The following is a 21,774-nucleotide window of genomic DNA, read 5'->3' as shown; positions in this document are numbered from 1 at the left end:
GGCAAGGTTGAACATCGACATCTTGGGAATCAGCAAACTAAAATGGACAAGCATGTGCAAATTTAATTCAGGTGACCATTATATCTACTAGTGTGGGCACGAATCCCTTAGAAGAAATGGAGTAGCACTCATAGTCAACAAAAGGGTGGGAAAAGCAGTACTGGGGTACAATCTTAAAAATGATAGAATGATCTCAGTACGAATCCAAGGCAAACCAGTCAACATCACAGTAATTCAAGTTTATGCCCCAACCACTGAGGCCGAAGAAGTTGAGGTTGATTGGTTCTATGAAGACCTACAACTAGGGATGGATGAAAGTCCCTTACCTGGTCCTGTAGCTTGCTTCGCAGTGGGGGGGAGGCGCTCCGTCCCTCCCCCTGAAATTCTGGGCAGGGGGGGAGGTGCCCCATCCCTCCCCACCAAAATTCTGGCCGGGGGGGAGGCGCCCCGTCTCTCCGGCCACGAAACCTCTTCTCCTGCCAGGACGCAAATGGCAGCGGCCATAGCCGCCGCCATTTGCGTCCCTGCAGTCAGCCATGATAGGCTACGTAAATGTTTATGTAGCCTATCACGGATGACTGTGGAAAAAAAAAAGCGCGTACGCAAATGGCGGCGCCCATGGGCACTGCCATTTGCGTTCCTTATTTGGGCATGTGTAGTCTACGTACACATTTACGTAGACTAGGGCGAAAATAAGGGCAACGCAAATAGCATTGCCCTTATTTTCACTGTAGTCTATGTAAATGTTTACGTAGACTACACGTGCCCAAATAAGGACCGCAAATGGCGGTGCACATAGGCACCGCCATTTGCGTACGTGCTTTTTTTCCCCCCCAAAGTCAGCCGTGATAGGCTACGTAAACATTTACATAGCCTATCACGGTGTTTTTTGAAAATCTAGCCGTGATAGGCTACGTAAATCTTTACGTAGCCTATCACGTTTGTTGTTGATTTGTTTTTACTTGGAAATGGCGGTGGCGGCAGCCGGTCGGAAGACCGGCCTCCGCCGCCGCCGCACCGCCGCCGCACCGCCGCCGAACTAGGGATGGTGGAGAATTTCTCCCCGAATCTTCGGGGGGCCGAGCGCCAATGCATTTGGCCCCCAGAAATCAGCGGTGAAATTCTCTGCCCCCCCCGCCCCCCCCGGGATGGGACTTACCTTTGGCGAATGTCCCTCCTGGCGGCGGGTCCCAGCAGCGGTTCGGCAGCGGTTCGTCGCGGGCGGGGGCGGCGGCCAGTCTTCTGACCAGCTGCTGCCACCGCCGCCATTTCAAAAAAAAAAAACTAAAGTAAAAAAAACCACACACCTGTGCATAGGCTATGTAACAATTTACGTAGCCTATCACGGCTAGATTTCCAAAGTCAGCTGTGATAGGCTATGTAAATCGTCACGTAGCCTATCACAGGTGACTTTGAAAAAAAAAAAAGTGCGTACGCAAATGGCGGCGGCCCATGGGCACCGCCATTTGCATTCCTTATTTTGACACGTCTAGTCTACGTAAAGATTTACGTAGACTACGGCGAAAATAAGGGCACGCTATTTGCGTTGCCCTTATTTTCGCCGTAGTCTACATAAATGTTTATGTAGACTAGACATGCCAAAATAAGGAACGCAAATGGCGGCGCCCATGGGCTGCCGCCATTTGCGTACGCGCTTTTTTTTTTCTTTTCAAAGTCACCTGTGATAGGCTATGTGACGATTTACGTAGCCTATCACGGCTGACTTTGGAAATCTAGCCATGATAGGCTACGTAAATCGTCACGTAGCGTATCACGGGGTCTTTTTTTTTTTTTACTTTTTGTTTCACGACCAGGTTGACGGGGCGCTTCTCCCCAGCCTGAATTTTGGCCGGGCGAGGCAGGAAGCCTCCCCCCCTTCGCCTGAACTTCGGAGGGAAAAGCGAAGCGCCTCTCCCCCACCTCGAAGCCAAGCTGCGAAAAGGTAAGTGACTTTCGTACATACCTACACCGAACGCAAGGTAAGTCCCATCCCAAGAGGTGGCGGGGGGGTGGCGGACCGTTTCTCCACCAATTTCGGGGGGCTGAATGCGTTGGCATTCGGCCACCCGGAAATTCATGGAGAAATTCTCCAACATCCCTACGGCTACAACACCTTCTAGAACTAACACCAAAAAAAGATGTCCTCTTCATCATAGGGGATTGGAATGCTAAAGTAGGAAGTCAAGAAATCACTGGGATCACCAGGAAAACAGGCAAGCATGGCCTTGGTGTACCAAATGAAGCAGGACAAAGGCTCATAGAGTTTTACCAAGAGAACATGCTGATCATAGCAAACACTCTTTTCCAACAGCACAACTCTACACATGGACATCACCAGATGGTCAATATCGAAATCAGATTGATTATGTCCTTTGCAGCCAAAGATGGAGAAGCTCTATACAGTCAGTAAAAACAAGAAATGGAGCTGACTGTGGCTCAGATCATGAGCTTCTTATTGCAAAATTTCGGCTTAAATTGAAGAATGTTGTGAAAACCACTAAACCATTCAGGTATGACCTCAATCATATCCCTTATGAATATACAGTGGAGGTGAGGAATAGATTTCAGGGATTAGACCTGATAGACAGAGTGCCTGAGGAACTATGGACGGAGGTCCGTAACATAGTTCAGGAGGCAGCAACTCAATCCATCCCAAAGAAAAAGAAATGCAAGAAAGCAAAGTGGCTGTCTGAGGAGGCTTTACAAGCAGCTGAGGAAAGAAGGGAAGCGAAAACCAATGGAGAAAGGGGAAGATATATCCAAATGAATGCAGAGTTCCAGAGAACAGCAAGGGGAGACAAGGAGGCCTTCTTAAATGAACAATGCAAAGAAATCAAGGAAAACAATAGAATTGGAAAGACTAGAGATCTGTTCAAGAAAATCGGAGATCTCAAGGGAACGTTTTGTGCGAAGACGGGCATGATAAAGGACAAAGAAGGCAGGGACCTAACAGAAGCAGATGAGATGAAGAAGAGGTGGAAAGAATACACAGAAGAACTATACAGGAAAGATCTGAATGTCCCTGATAGCCATGATAGTGCGGTCACTGAACTTGAGCTGGACATCCTAGAGAGTGAAGTCAAGTGGGCCTTAGGAAGCCTTACTAACAACAAAGCTAGCGGAGATGACAGTATTCCAGCTGAGCTACTTAAAATCCTAGAAGATGATGCTGTTAAAGTGCTGCACTCAATATACCAACAAATTTGGAACACTCAACAGTGGCCATAAGACTGGAAAAGGTCAGTTTACATTCCAATTCCAAAGAAGGGCAATGCCAAAGAGTGTTCAAACTACTGCACAATTGCACTCATTTCACATGCCAGCAAGGTTATGCTCAAAATCCTACAAGCTAGGCTTCAGCAGTATGTGAACTGAGAACTAGTGGAAGTACAAGCTGGGTTTCGAAGAGGCAGAGGAACTAGAGATCAAATCGCCAACATTCGCTGGATCATGGAGAAAGCAAGAGAATTCCAGAAAACGTCTGTTTCTGCTTCATTGACTACGCTAAAGCCTTTGATTGTGTGGATCACAACAAACTGTGGCAAATTCTGAAAGAGATGGGAGTACCAGACCACCTTACCTGTCTCCTGAGAAACCTGTACGAGGGTCAAGAAGCAACAGTAAGAACCAGAAATGGAACCACCGATTGGTTCAAAATTGGGAAAGGAGTATGACAAGGCTGTATATTGTCGCCCTGCTTATTTAATTTATATGTAGAGTACATCATGAGAAACGCCGGGTTGGATGAATCACAGGTCAGAATTAAGATTGCTGGGAGAATTATCAACAACCTCAGATACGCAGACAATACCACCCCAATGGCAGAAAGCGAAGAGAATCTAAAGAGCCTCTTGTGGAGGGTGAAAGTGGAGAGTGCAAAAGCTGGCTTGAAACTCAACATTAAAGAAACTCAGATCATGGCATCTGTCCCCATCACTTCCTGGCATATAGAAGGGGAAGAAATGGAAGCAGTGGCAGATTTTACTTTCTTGGGCTTCAAGATCACCACAGACAGTGACTGTAGCCATGAAATTAAAAGACACTTGCTCCTTGGGAGGAAAGCTATGGCAAACCTAGACAGCATAGCAAGAAGCAGAGACATCACCTTACCAACAAAGGTCCGTCTAATCAAAGCTATGGTTTCCCCAGTAGTACTGTTATGACTGTGAGAGCTGGACTATAAGGAAGGCTGAGCGCCGAAGAATTGATGCCTTCGAACTGTGGTGCTGGAGAAGACTCTTACGAGTCCCCTGGACTGCAAGGAGGTCAAATCAGTCCATCCTAAAGGAAATCAACCCTGAGTGCTCATTGGAAGGACAGATACTGAAGCTGAAGCTCAAATATTTTGGCTACCTAATGCGGAGAGAAAACTCCCTGGAAAAGACCCTGATGCTGGGAAAGACTGAAGGCAAAAGGAGAAGGGGACAGCAGAGGATGAGATGGCTAGATAGCATCTAGATATGCAATGAATATGGACTTGAGCACACTCCAGAAGAGAGCGCAGGACAGGAAGGCCTGCCGTGCTATGGTCCATGGGGTCACGAAGAGTCAGACACGACTTAATGACTGAACAACAACAACAACAATGCTTGTGAGACAATGACAGTAAAATAGCCTAAGGAAAAGGTCATTATCTAGGTTATACAGCATATCTAAATTACAGCAAAAAGTTACATAGCATACTGTATATTATGTGTGTGTGATATAATTTTGCAAGAGATATAAAAACAAAAATAAACCCAAGACCTGCATTTGGTTGTGAATGCCTCAGTGATTCATATTTTAAGAGGCTTCTGTAAAGAAACGTATGTGTGTTGCCTAGTGTCAGGTTGTGAAGTACCCACATGTTAATGGATGATCATACTTTCCTCTGTACATCTGTAATATAACTGATGTAGACAAGCTTGACACATGCTATTTGCCATTTTTTATCTCCACATGATTTCAGACATCTGAACTTGGTGTTTTAATTCAAACATGGCCCATGAAGGTCAGCTTTATGGGATCTACTTGTAAGAAGACATTTATTTGATAGCAGAGTTCTCTTTGGAATGTTTGGAGTGAGAGAGCAATCAGAGTTTGGAGGTGGTGACAGCTCTGAACCCTTCTAGCCAAAGGCAGGGGTGTGTGTGTGTGTGCGGATGTGCGCGCACATGCACGAGAGATCACAGTTTGTTGGGCCAGACATAGGACCATTGGGGCCAGCAGGAGCTTCCCTCCCATGCTAAATAGCAGCTTGGGGTGGATTTTCATTGGGATCACGGCACAAAAAGAATGGTCTAACCCCCACCACACAGATCTCTGCCTTGATTTCTCTCTCTTCCACCCCCAGCGGCTGCTATTTACTGTTTTTTAAAAAATGCATGTGATGCCAAACTGTGTTTAATGTCCTGTGTAGTTTAGCTACGCAAGAGAAAAGCACAGAGTGAGCCAAGAGCTGGCTGGAGAGGGAAGCACCCTGTGGATGCAGGGTCTCTCTCTCTCTTCGCTCTGAAGATTGGATGTGAGGTAGTGGATCTGCTGCCTGCTAGGCATGTGCATGCCGTTTGTCTGCACCTATGCTCTACTAGTATATTTGTAAATACAGCAGATATTCCAAAGCCACCATAAGACTCCTGTGCTTTCTTCTCCAGACAAAGCCAGACCAGGCAGCACTCCCCTTGAAACCTTAAAATGCAGATTTATTACAGACTGAGATCTAGAGTGAGTTAATTGAACCAGATTGAGTTGGATCCATATTGAAATCATTGGAAACTAAGTTCAAGTCATGGCACCCAGAGCTCTGCCAGCACACAAGCAGCCCGGGCAGAAAGCAGGAGAGCAGTTTTCTGCCAGTTTGTTCCCTGGTGGTTCTCCCTTAAATATTCCCCCTTCCCTTGAAATTAATGGGAGGGAAAATGCCTACCTCAGCCTGAGACAGGGGTAAGTGAGGGACTCAGGATGATAGATTTATGCCCATGGACATTTCTGCTGGCATTACTGGGACCTTCGGGGCAGATGAAGCCCCCCCACACACACTGATGGAGGTCTCATCTTCCAGTGGAGGGGCACCTCTGCCCTATCCTAACCCTTCTCAGATGGCTGTCCAAAGGGTTAGGATTGCTTGTCCCATCTGGATCCAACTCAATGTGAAGAAATTCAGCACATTTCAAAGCTGAATTTAGAAGTTATTTAACTCCAAAGACAAAGAAGTCTAAGGGTGCAAACCTATGCATGTTTAGACAGAAAAAAGTCCTACAACTCCCAGCATTCCCTGCATCCTAAAGCACTTTTAGTTGCATGTAGTTTACTCATTTCTCTACACTCAGTTGCAGCTTAAACAGCTTAAGCTTTACTTGTCTTTGGATTTAAATATACTATTTACAGAGGGAAAAAAACCATTTTGCATGTGATCAGGGGCATGCTACCCTGATGTCTTAGGGGGGAAATAATTTCTCATGGAAGAAATGAATTCTGTGCATGCTCAAAAGCACTTGATAAATGGGCCAGTATATATTTGAAAGTGAAAATTATGAACGGGTGGCAACTTGAGGCTTGGCTACCATTGGGGAATGTGGAATGAAGTCTCTTTACCATAAATAAAATACTTTAAAAGAAAGAAAAAAGGTTACCAGTAGTGTTCTATGCTATTTAAGGATTCATTTGAGTAACAGTGCAAGCCTATATACGTATGTCTACTCAGAAGTACGTCTCACTGACTTCAATGGGGCTTTTGCCCAGGCAAGGGAATAGAATTGCATCAGTAGGCCCCACTGAACTCAATGGAGTTTACTTCTGAGTAGACATGTAAAGGATTTCATCAGAAATCTCACTGTAAAGCATTAAAAAACCTAACCATATGATGCAAAAACAAAAAATGGTGCTTTTAATAACGAGCTCTTTGGAGAGGCTCAGGATGACAAACTTTAAAAAACCTGTCATATAATGTAATTCTTACTCACGTGCCCTCAGTCAAGCAATCAAGATCAGGAAGATAACCAGAACATATCATAGAAAAGAATGGCTCTGATACGGGGCTCTGTGAATAAAGAGTTCATATAACATATATGCTGTAGCTGAGGACTTGGTCCACTAATGCAAGTCCTTCAGGGCAGGCACACCAGACCTTTTTTTGGTCTTCAAATAACTTACTTTATGAACATTAATTAACCTGCTAACTAAATTACTCTAGTAACTAAACTAATTAATTAAGCTAATTTTAGGTATCATTAATTCAGCAGTCTGGTACTCTCATTATTCCTTTCTCAGTAATACCTAGGTTGCTAAATAGTTCCCATTTATCAGCATATGTTCTGCTAGGGGCGGGAAGGGGAAGAGAAGAAAAGTTGGTTCTTTTCTTAAGAATTAACAGCGTGTAACTGTTCCAGTCGATGGGTTATGGGGAAACTGAATGTTAGTTTTGTTGCTGAAATAATAGTCGATACTTGTTTGACTTCCACTAGCTGGGTGATAATAGCTATACATTATCTTATTACAGCTGTTGAAGCACGGGAAAGGGGCAGCAAAGAGGTTACCCTAAATGTCCTACTCTACCAGTCTTGGAGTAGCTGAGCATATCTGTTCTGGGCTATGAATTTTCTCTTATATCATGAAAGGCTATGTGAAGAACAGAGCAGAAACTGATGATACACATTTCAAATGCTGGCCTGGAGGAATGCATTCGCAAGCCTTCTGGGGTTCCACTTCATTCAGCTGGGGAAGATCTTGCTTCTTCTTTGGGAGGAGGAATGGTTAGTTATTCAAAAGATTGCAGCTGACATTGTGAGGTTGCCCTGAACATCAACTCCATCGAGTGACAATGATTATCCAGCACTTTAAACAATAGCAGAAATGTGTCCTCCTGATCAGGCAGCTGGAGCAAGAAGCTCCATGAGAGCTGTTAACCCAGCAAAGGTCTGAGAGAAGAATGAGGGTGTATGTGTGTGTGTGTATATAAATATATGTATGTATGTATGTATGTATGTATGCTGCCAGCTACCCCTTTTACTAGTTCAGCAGTAGCAGTGCAGTCTGCTTTGTCACTGGCTGCAGCTGGCTCTTCCTGCCCACAAGTAGACCCTTTCTCCTGAGAAAAGCCTGAGTGAAATGGTCTTCTGGTGGTCTGACAGGTTCTCCAACAGTGACTCTGAGTGTCCCATCTGGTACATTGCCGCTGGTGCTCTGGAGAGCCATGGTATGAGGGAGGAGAGTCAGGACCGACAGCAGGGCTCAGGATGGGGTCAAGGGGGTTATTTGGGACCTCAGGTGAGGCATCCCTGCAGTGGGAATCCTCAGGTTGCCCCATGCCTTGTGAGACTGAGTTTTGTGGAGGAATCCAAATTTTCCTCTTCCTCCTCTGAAGAGATCTCCCCCGGTCTTGGATCTGCTGGGAGCCTGACAAAACATGAGTGAGATCAACCAGTTTACCAATTTGATGGCCCCCAAACACCCCCTCCCGATGGTCCATGTCTTCTCACAGTGCTCTCTGTAACCTTCTTGATAATCTCACCCAAGCATACAAATGAGGACAGGAAATTCTGCCTGAATAATCCTGGTTCCATTTGGAGGCTAGCTAATTTCTGTTCCTGTGTTAGGTTATCTGAATGTGATTTTATTTTGAAGGCCCTTTGTAAGCTTCCTTTTGGGAGCTTCTTGGGGAATGAAGTTGGATATAAGTAGTCCTGGAATTCTTACATTTTCTTGAGTGGTCCATCATTCTGATATCTGTTGTGCATGAACAATAACGATTTTGTCCATGTGCAGCCATAACAATAGAAGAATTGCTCTACTCAGTCAGGCCTACCAGGCTCCCAGCTCAGACCAAAGGTTAAGATAATCCAGCATTTAATTTCTTACCAGTAGCAAAATGGATGGCTCTGAGGTCACAAGTAGGGCTTGAAGGTGATGGACTTCTCCTATTATTTGCTTCTGGCATCTGGAAATCAGAGATATACTGCCTATGAATATGAAAGCTCCTTTTAGTTGTCATGGCTAGTAGGTATTGATAGATCCATCCTATATGGATTTATCTAACTCTTAAAAAAACCCAGTGAACCTAGTGATTTGAGCACAACGATTTCTCACAAGGTCGTACTGAAAAAATATTCTATTTTCTATTCCCTCTCTTTGACTAGGACACCTTCATCCATGGGTGCTCATCTAAATGTCCCATATAGTGAAACTGAGATCAAGACTAATGAAGAGCAGCTCTTGTGCTATCCAGAAGGTGAGTCCTTCAGCTTATGAAATAACTAACTAACAGGGCAATCCTATATATGTTTAGGGAGGAAAAAGGCCTACAACTCCCAGCATGTCCCAGCTAGTATTGCTTTTTTCTGTCTAAACCAGCATAGGATTGTGCCCTAAGGGATTTGTGCCCTAAGTATTGCTAGTTGATAACACAGGGATCTCATGGAAGTAAAACCTGGTTATCCTGAATCACAGCTATTCAAGACCTGTCATCCAGTCCTTCTAAGGACCTCCAGATGTTTTGGTCTACAACTCCCATCATCCCCACTGGCTATACCAGCTAGCATTGATGGGAATCACAGTCCAATAATATCTGGAAGGCCACAGGATCCCCACCCCTGCTGTAAGGCTACTCCCAAAGTATGTCTGGAGTTCCAAATTCTGGGCCTAGGGATGTACAAAACACTTACCTGGTTTCATCCAGGGACATCCACAGTGTGTGGGGGGTGCTCCGTCCCTCCACCTGAAATTCTCCCTTGCCAGCTCTGCTGTCAGACGGACATCCGGCTGCTGGGCTGCGCAAGGATGCAAATGGCCGCCACCATTTGCGTCCCTGTCTTTCACCGTGATAGGCTACATATATATTTACATAGCCTATCACAGCAATAATGAAGAAGCAAATGGCGGCCGCAGACTCGGCCACCATTCACAAAGCAGCGCTAATGGCACCAGGTAGGTGCTCCGTTTCATGTGCCTTTCGCAGGGTGGTGGGCGGGGGGTTTCGTTCCGCCACAGATTTCGGGGGGCCGAATGCACTGGCATTTGGCCTCACTGAGATCCATGGTGGAATTCTCCAATATCCCTATCTGGGCCAGACTGAGAAAGACAAGGATGCAAACATCAAGATGTACACACGTACGTTATACTAGGGGTGGACGAAAGTCACTTACCTGTCCTCGAAGATTTCCCGCGGTGGGGGGGGGCGCTTCGTTGCTCCCCCTGCGAAGTTCAGGCCGGAAATAGCGTTGCCCTTATTTTTGCCGTTGTCTACGTAAACATTTACGTAGACTATAGCGACCAAATAAGGAACGTGAATGGCGGCTCCCTATGGGGGCCGCCATTATCCGTACGTGCTTTTTTTTTTAAGTCACCCGTGATAGGCTAAGTGACGATTTTTACATAGCCTATCACGGCTGACTTTGCAAATCTAGCCGTGATAGGCTACGTTAATCGTCACGTAGCCTATCATGGGGGCGTTTTGTTTTTTTTCTTTTATTGCAATGGCGGCGGCAGCTGCCAGTCGAAAGATGGGCTGCTGCCCCTGCCCCTGATGAAGACCCGCCGAACCGCCGGCCGGACCCGCCGCCGGGAGGGACATTCGGCAAAGGTAAGTCCCGTCCTGGGGCCGGGGGGTGGGGGGGCGGGGGGGCGGGGGGGCGGAGAATTTCTCCCCGAAACTTGTTTGGGGGGCCAAACACGTTGGCGCTCGGCCCCCCAAAGTTTCGGGGAGAAATTCTCCGCCATCCCTACGTTATACTTATAACATTGTATTATTTTCACCAAAGGTTAGATGAGTTTTATGCCAGTGTGTTTATTATTTACTATATTATGCTAAAGGTGGGCAGCAATAACTGTACCCAGTAGCAACTTGCATCCATCTAATTAATGTTTGGTGATAAATTGATTTAAAATGTTTATATCCCTGTTTCCAGTCCATGGATTCATGAGGTAATATATAATTAAAACAACAAATAAATACAGTACCAAGGTCCACCATAAGCAGTGGAATCAATAAAAGCGACAACAGCAGTCATTAATTAAGATATGCACTCAGTACGCCCCCCCAACTCTTCAAAAGTCTGATACCTAAAAGCTTATAATGATGGAGAGAAACAGAACTTCCTAGGAAGGTTCACAATTTTGCTGCCACTGTTGAGGCTCTATCCATTATACAGCAAGCAGTTTATTCTCCATGTACCTGTATACATAAAGCAGGGCAAGGAAGGCCTTAGTGTATGGGTAGGTTCATATGGGAGAAGGTGTTCTTTAAGGGATTCCAGACCTGTATGGTGTTGCCAAATCTGCCCACCCCCCAGGTTCCACTATGGCACTCCGGGCCCTCCTTTTGCCTTCGGCCATGTCTGCTACTTAGAGGTGGCTTCTGAGAGCTTCTCCAGAATGGAATTTAGTCCTGGGGCTGAAAGAGGTTCTGCAGCCCTGATTTAGGACTTTGCTTAAAGGCAATACTTTGAATTGGGCTTGGAAACTAAGGATGGACGAAAGTCCCTTACCTGGTCCTGCAGCTGTTTTCGGTGGTGGGGAGGCGCTCCATTTCTCCCCCCAAAATTCTTGGCGGGGGGGAGGTGCCCCACCCCTCCCGGCTGAAATTCAGGCTGGGGGAGAGGCACCCCACCCCTCCCCACCGAAATTCAGGCCGGGGGGGGGAGCGCCCCGCCTCTCCGGCCGCGAAAGAAAAAAGTTATGTAAAAAACAAAACAAAAAAATGTGATAGGCTACGTAACGATTTATGTAGCCTATCACGGCTAGATTTTCAAAGTCTTTGAAAAAAAAAAGCACGTACGCAAATGGCGGCGCCCATGGGCCTTATTTGGGCACAGGTAGTCTACGTAAAGATTTAGGATATATGAGCTGCCCTTATTTTTGCCGTAGTCTACGTAAATCTTTACGTAGACTACCCATGCCCAAATAAGGAACGCGAATGGCAGCGCCCATGGGCACCGCCATTTGCGTATGTGCTTTTTTTTTCTTTTCCAAAGTCAGCCGTGATAGGCTACGTAACGATTTACATAGCCTATCATGGCTGACTTTGAAAATCTAGCCGTGATAGGCTACGTAAATCATTACGTAGCCTATCATGTTTTTTTTTTTACTTTACTGGGAAATGGCGGCGGCGGCGGCAGCCGGTCGGGAGACCGGCCGCCGCAGCTGCCGCAACGCCACCGCAACGCCGCCAGGACCCGCCACCGAGAGGGACATTCGCGCGAGGTAAGTCCCATCCCGGGGGGGAGGCGGGGGGGTGTCGGAGAATTTCCCCACCAATTTCAGGGAAAAATGCGTTCGGCCTCCCAGAGATTCATGGAGAAATTCTCTGACATCCCTATTGGAAACCAACTGGAAGCCAGCGGACAAGATGTCATGAAACTATATGCTCCATGTGATCTGCATGGTTAAAAGCCTGATGGCTGTATTCTGGGCTAGTTGCACTTCCAAGCACTATTTGAAGGTGGCCCCACACCCCCACCTAGACTGCATTACTACTGCCTAATCTTGATGTCATTAGGACATGAGTTACTTTGGGTAGTTTAGGGGTTCCCCACCTTTTTGGGTCAATGGGCACATTTGGAATTTTAAGGGAGTGTCATGGCCATGGGCATCTCACAGAATGACTGCCATGGGGACATGAGAGGTGTTGCACTAAAGATCTGCTAGCTTCTGACTGGATATTGCCCAATAGGTGTGCAAACCCACAGACTGGACCCAATGGAACCAATCACCCATAACCTTTTGTGTTTAAGTTCACTATCATGTGGATGGGAGACGAAGAGATATTGTTGCCATCCCTTCAGCATCCTGTTAGTTGTGACGTTCATGCAGAATGCAGAATCCAAGCATTGGATATGAGATGTTTGAGTAGCTGTATTCTTTCCACACAGCATGAACAACCTTTTTTTCTAAGCTACCTTTACTAGGGCTGTGCACCGCTTTGGCCCAAGGCCTGAACCCTGAGTCGAAGTGGGCTGCTTCGGGTCACTTTGAGCCCCTTCTGATGCGAAGCAGAGGGGACACGAAGTGACCCAGAGCAGGTCGGGGGCTCTCCAAAGTGCTCCGTGTGCTTCGCAGCTTCAGCACCGCTGCTGCCTTCTCTGCTGCTGCTGCCTTCTCCACCACCACCATCGCTGCCACCGCCTTCTCCTCATTCTATGTCGCCATCATTGCCATGCCATCTCCACCATCACTGCTACCATCATCACTACCGCCGCCTTCTCTTCCTCTGCTGCTGCCACTATTGCCACCACCACCACCAGCAGGTCCTGAGGCTTGGACACATGTCGACTCTTATTGCAGGGAGTCGCCATTTTAAAAATGGCAACTTACAGAAACTTACACGAGGTTGCCATTTTAAAAATGGCGACTCCCTGCAATAAGAGTCGGCCTTTGTCCAGGCCTCAGGAGCTGGCAGTGGTGGTGATGGTGGGGTCGGCAGTGGAGAAGGCAGCAGTGGAGAAGGCAGCAGCGAGGAGAAGGCAGCAGCAGAGGTGGCAAGAGAAGGCAATGGTGGAGGTGGAGGTGGCGATGGCGGCGGCAGCAGCGATGGAGGAGGAGAAGGCGGTAGCAATGGAAGAGCTGGGGGGTTGCGCGGGGGCATCAGGGGGACCGGAAGCGGGGTTCAGCATCCGAATTCCGCTTTGGGTTCAGGGCCAAGTCGGCTCAGGGTCCTCCCAAATCAGCCCGATATGAATTGGACCTGCCTCCGAAGCTGTGAAGGGCTTCCGAGTTGGGTTGGGGGGTCCCTGCACAGCCCTAACCTTTACACATTTTTCCAGTAGTAAGGATATTAAATTAATGAAGGATGATTAATTTTTTTATTCCTAGACAATCTGAATGTATTTATAGGGGATGAATTGTCAGGGATTCTAGCTCATTTCAGATTATTTCAATGCTCAATGCCTTTGCTCCTCTGTAAAGTTATTACACTAAATCGCTAGGCTCATGTATCCCAGATGTTGCCATCTTTTGAGTAATACATCATGGAAACAAAGTGCTCTCGAAATGTATTGCAGGAATACATTGTTCAAAGGACAGTAGTGGTGATAAATCTCTTAAATGATGTTGCTGTCTAGGAATAATGACTTTAAGAGCAAATGCAAGGTAATCTCATGATTCTCACACACCCGTCCCCCAAACCTGCCCCAGGAACAAGACATGTGGAATGTCTTGGAAGTCTTTTTCATGGGGGCTGATATTCAAATATTCAGCAGATCAGAGTCAGACAGGTCTAAAAATCCTGGAATGATACTAGCTAACAATGATCAAAAAGGCCTGTAATACTTAAAATACTTCTTTTACTTCCTTAAGCTGCATGTGGATGCAAGTCACTTTTCATCATTATGGTCCCACTACTGACATGGTCTTCCAACACCATTATGTTCATGGCTTTACAATTTCAGGAAGTGAAGCTAGGGATGGATGCAGCTCATCTTTCCTTGGTTTGTGCTCGCATTTGTGCTCACTATTTTGCACAAACTGGAACACTGTGCAAAACCAACAACTATTGAATGTGAAAATGGTGCAAACATTTCCCAATTTTGCACAAGTTTTCCCAGAGACTGAAGCGTGGGTGAGTTAAAATGTGTGCATTTTTCAAGGACATATTTTGTGAAAATGAAAGCGAACAGGGCATTTTCTAGTGACTTGTGAATTGAAACGAAATTCTCATACATGCCGAAGTGAAGGTTTATTTAGCTGAACTTTGATTATCTGAAACTACCAGTTACTATCACACCCTTGTAATGAATGCCATTGCTTATATAGTCCAAACAACAGTATCCACACACAAGGGGAAGGTATCAACAGGCTTGGGGGAAACCCCAGTGTTCGCAAAAGTATAAAAATACATTTAAAAACCCCTAAAGGGGACCCCCCACCCCACCCTGCAAAACAGCCAAAAGTGGACTGAGATGCTCTTTGGCTATTGAATGCTGGTGAAATGGGCAACCATTTGGATAGGATACCATTTTTCAAGTACTTAAAGGATTGTCACATAGAAGAGGGCTGCAAACTGTTCTCTGTCATCCAAGACTGTGGGATACAAAATAATTGGCTTAAGTTTCAGGAAGGCAGATTTCAGTTGAATATCAGGAAAAACTTTCCAATGGTCAGAGCAGTCAGACAATGGAACCAACTGCCTAGGAAGGTGGTGGGCTGTCTGTCCTGGAGGTATTCAAGCAGAGATTGGACAGCCATCTGTCAGAAATGCTTAAACTCGATTCCTGCACTGAGCAGGGATTTGGATTTGATGGCCTAAATGGCCCCTTCCAACTCCATGATTCTATGGAGGGAGAATGGAGCATTCTGAAAAAAGGCAGGCCAGGGTACAAGCATCATTTTGGGGGACCTAGTACAAACTTGAAGCCCCCAACACACACATATCATGATCCCATCCCATACATACAATTTCATGAGTCGTGAAGTAAAACTGTAATAAAAAGAGAGTGCAGGCATTCCAGTTTGCCTGTTTCCCCTTCCCCTCATGAATCAGGGCATTGCCAGAGCTGTCATCCCTCACCAACAACAGCTCATCATAGAAGGAGTGGAAGAGAATGGGCATGAAGGCAGATGTCCACAGAAAATCACAGTGTGAGAATTAAAAAAAGAAAGAAAAAGGTTTCTTCCCATGCATGCATAGAGGGGCAGCAAACCAGTGATGGGCATTTTCTGTTAGTTGAGAAGAGCACTCAGGCACATATTGTGAACAGGGCAGCAGAGGCAGCACTATGACAACGAGCACAATTTTGACTTCTTATTTGGACCACCACTGATGGTCCAGGAGTGTGAGAGAGCGAGTGTTAAAATAAAAAATTAAAAACCATGTGTGTGTGTTGAGCAGGTCTCCTCAGGTTGCCTCATGTCTTCTGTGGGAGTGAGGTGTACTGAGGGGTCAAAATCCTCCTCCTCCTCCAAAGAGGTCTCCACTGGACTTGGGTCAGCTGGGTGCCTGACAGGAGAACAATCTGGGGATGAATTTGTAACAGACCATGCTGTTGCTGAGAATCCTCACCACCACTACTATGGCAATAGCAGAAGCAGAGTAGATGCTCTCAACTGAGGAGGATAAAGAAGTTCCTGTGGAACACAATGTCAGAGACCCTTTGTCCTCCCTACCATGGCATAGGGCCAAACCTCTAGGGATTTAGCCAGAGTCATTTCCAAAGGCAGGGTCAGTAGGCAGTCCAAGGTCCAAATACAGGGAGGTCCAAAGAAGCACTAGGATACCAGGGAACTACAAAGCAGACACCTGGTCACACATGTTGTTCCAGCGCTCTCTGTCTAGAACTTCTGGCTGAACATCAGGAAGAGCTTTCTGACTGTCAGAGCAATACGACAATAGAATCAATTACCTAGGGAGGTAATGGGCTCTCCCACACTGGAGGCATTCAAGACGAGGCTGGACAGCCACTTGTCAGGGATGCTTTGATTTGGATACCTGCACTGACCAGCGGGTTGGACTTGATGGTCTTATAGGCCCCTTCCAGCCCTACTATTTTATGATTCTATGAATTGAAGGCCTTTAACACTGAGAGGTCAGAGCACTCAGGGTACAGCTGCAGAACAACAGTGCCACCTGAGGAATGGTCTACTCAAGTGGAGCCTTGCTCACAAGTATACCTTTACTCTTAAGCAGTCCATACTCTCCAGACAGGCATTTCTGCTTAAGTGTCCTTGGGGTCTTTGCGAGAGACAGGGATTGGTAGCAAAATAGATGTAGTTGGCTCCACCTCTTGTGAACCCTTGACTCCACTCACCCTCCACCCACCCAGCCTCACTGGGCATCAGCTGCCACTGACCTACAATATATTTAGTTTCAGTTTATTTCCTCATTATAATGGTGTTGCAGTCTGGGTCAGGTGTGCAGTATGTCTCTTTAAGAGACATGCCTGGATTGCAATACAGCTTCCCTTCCTCTTTGGGTGTGGATATCTTCACGATCCAGTTAAAACTGGTTAGGATGTATTAGTCTATATAGTACATCAAAGCTATCAAGTTGCTATGTTGCTCCTTCATAAAGAAGGTTCTGGAAGTTACCTTGAGTCTTGGTGCTTTTGGGACTTAGGGTAGACAAGATGGAAGGTCATCTCACACAGTGAGTGCTCTTTGGCAGACCCACAGAAAGAAGGAAATGCCACAGCCTCCCAGTCCAGAACTCTGGGACCTGGTAAAGTGTGTCTCCCCCTGCTCCCGCATGCCATGCTTGGGCCTGGCAGTCACAAGGGCTAGATGACTTTTACTTACATAAAACAAACTGTGTAGAAGGCAAATGCTAGTCCTGTTACCAAATCCCATGCTTCCACAGTGAGCTCGTGCGATATAGACAGTACATGTAGAACACTCAGAGTAGCTCATATTAATGTGATGATGTGTAAAAATATAACAATCCCGGACTATCAGCCAAATGTTATGGGACGTTCCCAGTGCTACTTGCCAACGTGAGGTTATACTGTATGCCTATGATGTGCTTGCCTTCTGTTTTGCTTTCTGCCTAGGGCAACTTCACAAGATGTTGGTGCACATGATTGGAGCCAAAAGGCTTTTAACAATAGGCATGCTAACTGTTCCATCTCTTTTGCCTTTGGCCGAGGTGGTCCCACATGAGGGCAGCGTAACCACTTGTTCAGCACAACCCTGTTTTGGAGAATTCATCCAGGAGGCTTGTGACTCTTCACCTCATGACAACAAAATAAGGTCAAATATAGGACTGATAACAGACTTCTTGAAGGTACCATTTCACTGTTTGTTGACTACTCCTGGCAAATCTAAGAACATTAGAGGAGCCCTGCTGGATCAGACCAAGGGTACATCTAGTCCAGCATTCTGTTCACATAGTGGCCAAACAGCGGTCGACTGGGAACCCACAACCAGGGCATGAGCGTGACAGCACCCTCCCACTCATGTTCCCAGCAACAGGTGTACATAGGCTCACTGCCTCTGGTGCTGGAGGTAGCACGTCGCCATTAGGACTAGTAGCCATTGGTAGCCTTTTCCTCCAGGGATTTGTCCAACCCCTTTTTAAAGCCATCCAAATTGGTGGCCATCACTACATCCTGTGGTAGCAAATTCCAGAGTTTAACTATGTGCTGTGTGAAGAAGGACTTCCTTTTATCCGTCCTGAATCTCCCACCAATCAGCTTCATGGGATGACCCTGGGTTCTAGTATTTTGAGGAAGGGAGAAAAATGTCTCCCTCTCCCTATCCACATTCTCCACACCATGCATAATTTTGTACACCACCTCTATCACGTCTCCCCTTACTCTCTTTTTTTCCAAGCTACACAGTCCCAGCTGTTGTAACCTTCTCTCATAGGGAAAATGCTCCAGCTCATTGATCATTTTAGTTGCCCTTTTCTACACTTTTTCCAGCTCTACAATATCTTTTTTTAGGTGTGGTGACCAGAACTGTACACAGTATTCCAAGTGTGGCTGCACCATAGATTTGTATAGAGGCAGTATGATATTGGCAGTTTATTCTTAATTCCTTTTCTAATTATGCCTAACATGGAGTTTACCTTAATGATTTCATAATTTCACAGATATTTCTATTCAGAGCTCCCTCCCTCTTCACTGGAACCATCTAGGTTGACTCAGGGCCAAGCTACAAATTACTTCGAAGTTGTAGCTAACACCTGCCTGCCTGCCTGCCTGCCTGCCTGCCTGCCTGCCTGCCTGCCTGCCTATCTATCTATCTATCTATCTATCTATCTATCTATCTATCTATCTATCTATCTATCTATGAACCCAGAGGCCCAATCTGGATCAGGACCCTAGGATGGAGAGTTGGGAGGCTTTAACCAATATAGATCTCGACCACAGTGACAGGCAAAAGGTTAAAGCCCCCTAACCCCCCCCCACACACACACACATGTCCTGATCCAGCTGAGGTGCCCTGTGCTTAATTTAGAGTAAAAACCAAACAAACTACACAAGCAAGATAACCTGCAGTATGAGTCTCCATGAATGAAGGTCATAGGAATGTGACTAGCTACATAGGGTTACTGATGTGTGTATACACTGCCGACTGTGTAATTTACAAGTCACCTGGTAGCCACAGGCACCAAGAATTCCATGCAGGTTAGTGAGCTGGCTAGCAGAAGAGAATTGGATTGCTCTGCAGGCAGGCAGAAGAGGATGGAGCCTTGATTTCCATTCTAGACACAGAGAAAGGAAAGCCTCTTCCTTCACTGCCAGCCTGGAAATACAGCAGGCTGGTGAAAGGGGGTGGGGACTGGGTAAGCTGCCCCCTTTCTGCTAGCCCGCTTCATAGAAGTCCTTTTCTTTACTAGCCTTTTAAGAGGCTAGTAGCTTGTGTTTCCATGCTGGCCATGGAGGATGGGCTTCTCTCCTTCAAGACCAATATGGAAATACAGCCCACTAGAATCATAGAATCATAGGGTTGGAAGGGGCCTACAAGACCATTGAGTCCACCCCCTTGCTCAGTGCAGGAAGCCTGATTCCCAGGCAGTCTCCTATCCAAGTACTAACCAGGGCTGACCCTAGCTTCCGAGATCAGACGAGATCAGGCACATCCAGCCCTTTGCTCGATGGACTAACATGGATGCTAACACCCTGGAATGCCCCTGGGAAGGGATAGTGGCCTATTTATCCCCAGCCCTTTTTCATGGCACCCCCTCTAGAGCCAGCCAGGCTGGTGTCCCTTAGCAGGCTAGTAAAAATGCCTGAGGCAGAAAAATGGTGCTCCCTTTAGGATCTGCATCCAAAGTTATTGCTTGACACTGTTTTTTGGTAAAGCTAGTGGTGCTAAGTGGTGCTGTCATTATAACAAAATATGGATTGATCTTTGTATCGGGGCAAAAAACCTGGGGCAAGAAACATTATTAAGACCCATGAATGGGTTTTGGATCAGCTCATGTCCAACAGCATTGGAGCAGCCCCATATGCACAGAACTAGAGAAGAGGAGCGAACACAGCCTCAGACGCCTAGGTCTGTGTAGAAGAATATGATGGCAAATTAAAAAGTGATCACTGCTACTAACAGGTGAGGGATTAAAATATGATCTCAAAGGTTAGAGCTTAGAATATGATACATTGAGCAAAATGCAAACCATTATTCTCTGCTAGTCATCTGAGTCTACATTTCTTTGTTTTAAAAAAAGATGACTAAAGGGGGACATAAGAGATCTGGGTTCTAGTGCACACCTGGCTATGAAGGAAGCTCACTGGGTGACTTTGAGCCAGTCGCTGACTCTAAGCTACCTCACAGGGTTGCTCTGTGGATAAAATGGACCATGTAAGTAGGAATGTCGTGGGAGTCTGGGAGAGGGCTGGAGTCTGGTGGACTCAGCATGCACGATGCTTCCTGCTGGTCCCCCGAGCTGCCATTTTGCGTAAAAATGATAGCTCTTTCTTTTACATAAAGGGCCTTTTATGCAAATGGTGGCCGTAATGCAGCCATTTATGCAAGCTTACAGGCGTAAATAGACCATTTATGCCTGTAATCTTGAGTGAATGGCTGCTTTATGGTTGTAATTTGCATAAAAGGCCCTTTACATAAAATAATGAGCCACCACTTTACACACAATAGCGGTTTGCTGAGGGATCAGGTGGCTATGCAGTGCTCACTGGGTGTCCGTGGACCGCCTGGTGGCTTGCCATGTGCAGAGAGCAGGGGTGGATGGCTGGCAGGGGTCTGGCAAGCGGTACACAAGACAGATTTGGGTGAGTCTGTCTATCCTTACATGTAAGCCACCTTGGGTTCCTTGCAAGAAGAAAAAAGGTGGGATATCACTGCCTTGTTGTGGCAAAGGGGCTTGCGTAACTCAGTAAAGCCATAAGCTATGCTGTGCAGGGCCACCCAAGATGGACAGGTCATGGCGGAGAGTTCTGACAAAATGTGGTCCACTGGAGAAGGAAATGGCAACCCACTCCAGTATTTTTGCCAAGAAAACCCCATGGAACGTATCACAACGCTAAAAGAGATGACGCCGGAAGATGAGCCCCTCAGGTCGGAAGGTGTCCAATATACTACTGTGGAAGAGCAGAGGGAATTTCCAAGTAGAGCCAGAAAGAGTGAAGCAGCTGGGCCAAAGCCGAAAGGACACTCAGCTGTGGATGTGTCTGGTGGGGAAAAGAAAGTACGATTAGGGATGTCAGAGAATTCCGCCACGGATCTCGGTGAGACCGAATGCCAGTGCATTTGGCCCCCCAAACTCCATGGCAGAACGGCCTGCCCCCCCGCCCCCCGTGGATCCCCCCTGGGATGAGACTTACCTGGGGCGGATGTTCCGGATGGCGGCGGCTCCAGTGGTGGCTTTGGCGGTGGCTGGTCTTCCGACTGGCTGCCGCCGCCACCATTTGCAATCTTTCCCCCCCCCCATTCATGATAGGCTACGTAAAGACTTACGTAGCCTATCACGTCTGTGTTAAAAAAAAACAAAAAAAAAAACAACGTGTACGAAAATGGCGGCGGCTACGGCCGCCAACATTTGCATTCCCTATTTTTGGTTGTCTTAGTCTACGTAAATATTTACGTAGACTAAGACAACCAAAAATAGGGAACGCAAATGGTGGCAGCTGTACCGCTGCCATTTGCGTACGAGTTTTTTTTTTTTAAAACCCAGACGTGATAGGCTACGTAAGTCTTTACGTAGCCTATCACGGCTGAATACAGGGACGCAAACGGTGGCAGCTATGGCCACCACCATTTGCGTCCGTGCTAGCCAGCGGCCAGATGTCCGGCTGCTGGCGGAGCCAGCCGGCGGCTCTGCAGAATCCCCGTGGAGCGGAGTCGGCTGGCCAGAATTCCGGGGGGAGGGACGGAGTGCCTCCCCCAACAGCGGAACCCGGAGGAGCCAGG

At 46.7% G+C, this 21,774-nt stretch overlaps 1 pseudogene; it reads left to right on the top strand.

The window, feature by feature from the left end:
* Positions 1-8,085: 8,085 nt before the first annotated feature.
* Positions 8,086-21,774, top strand: part of LOC146355020 (uncharacterized) — a 92,704-nt pseudogene continuing 79,015 nt past the window's right edge.

This window comes from Heloderma suspectum, chromosome 2 (genome assembly GCF_057233095.1).
Source record: "Heloderma suspectum isolate Gila_16-S chromosome 2, 16-S_ref, whole genome shotgun sequence".
NCBI lineage: Eukaryota > Metazoa > Chordata > Lepidosauria > Squamata > Helodermatidae > Heloderma > Heloderma suspectum.
Note: the sequence above shows the minus strand (reverse complement) of the source record. Positions and strands in the feature narration are given on the sequence as shown.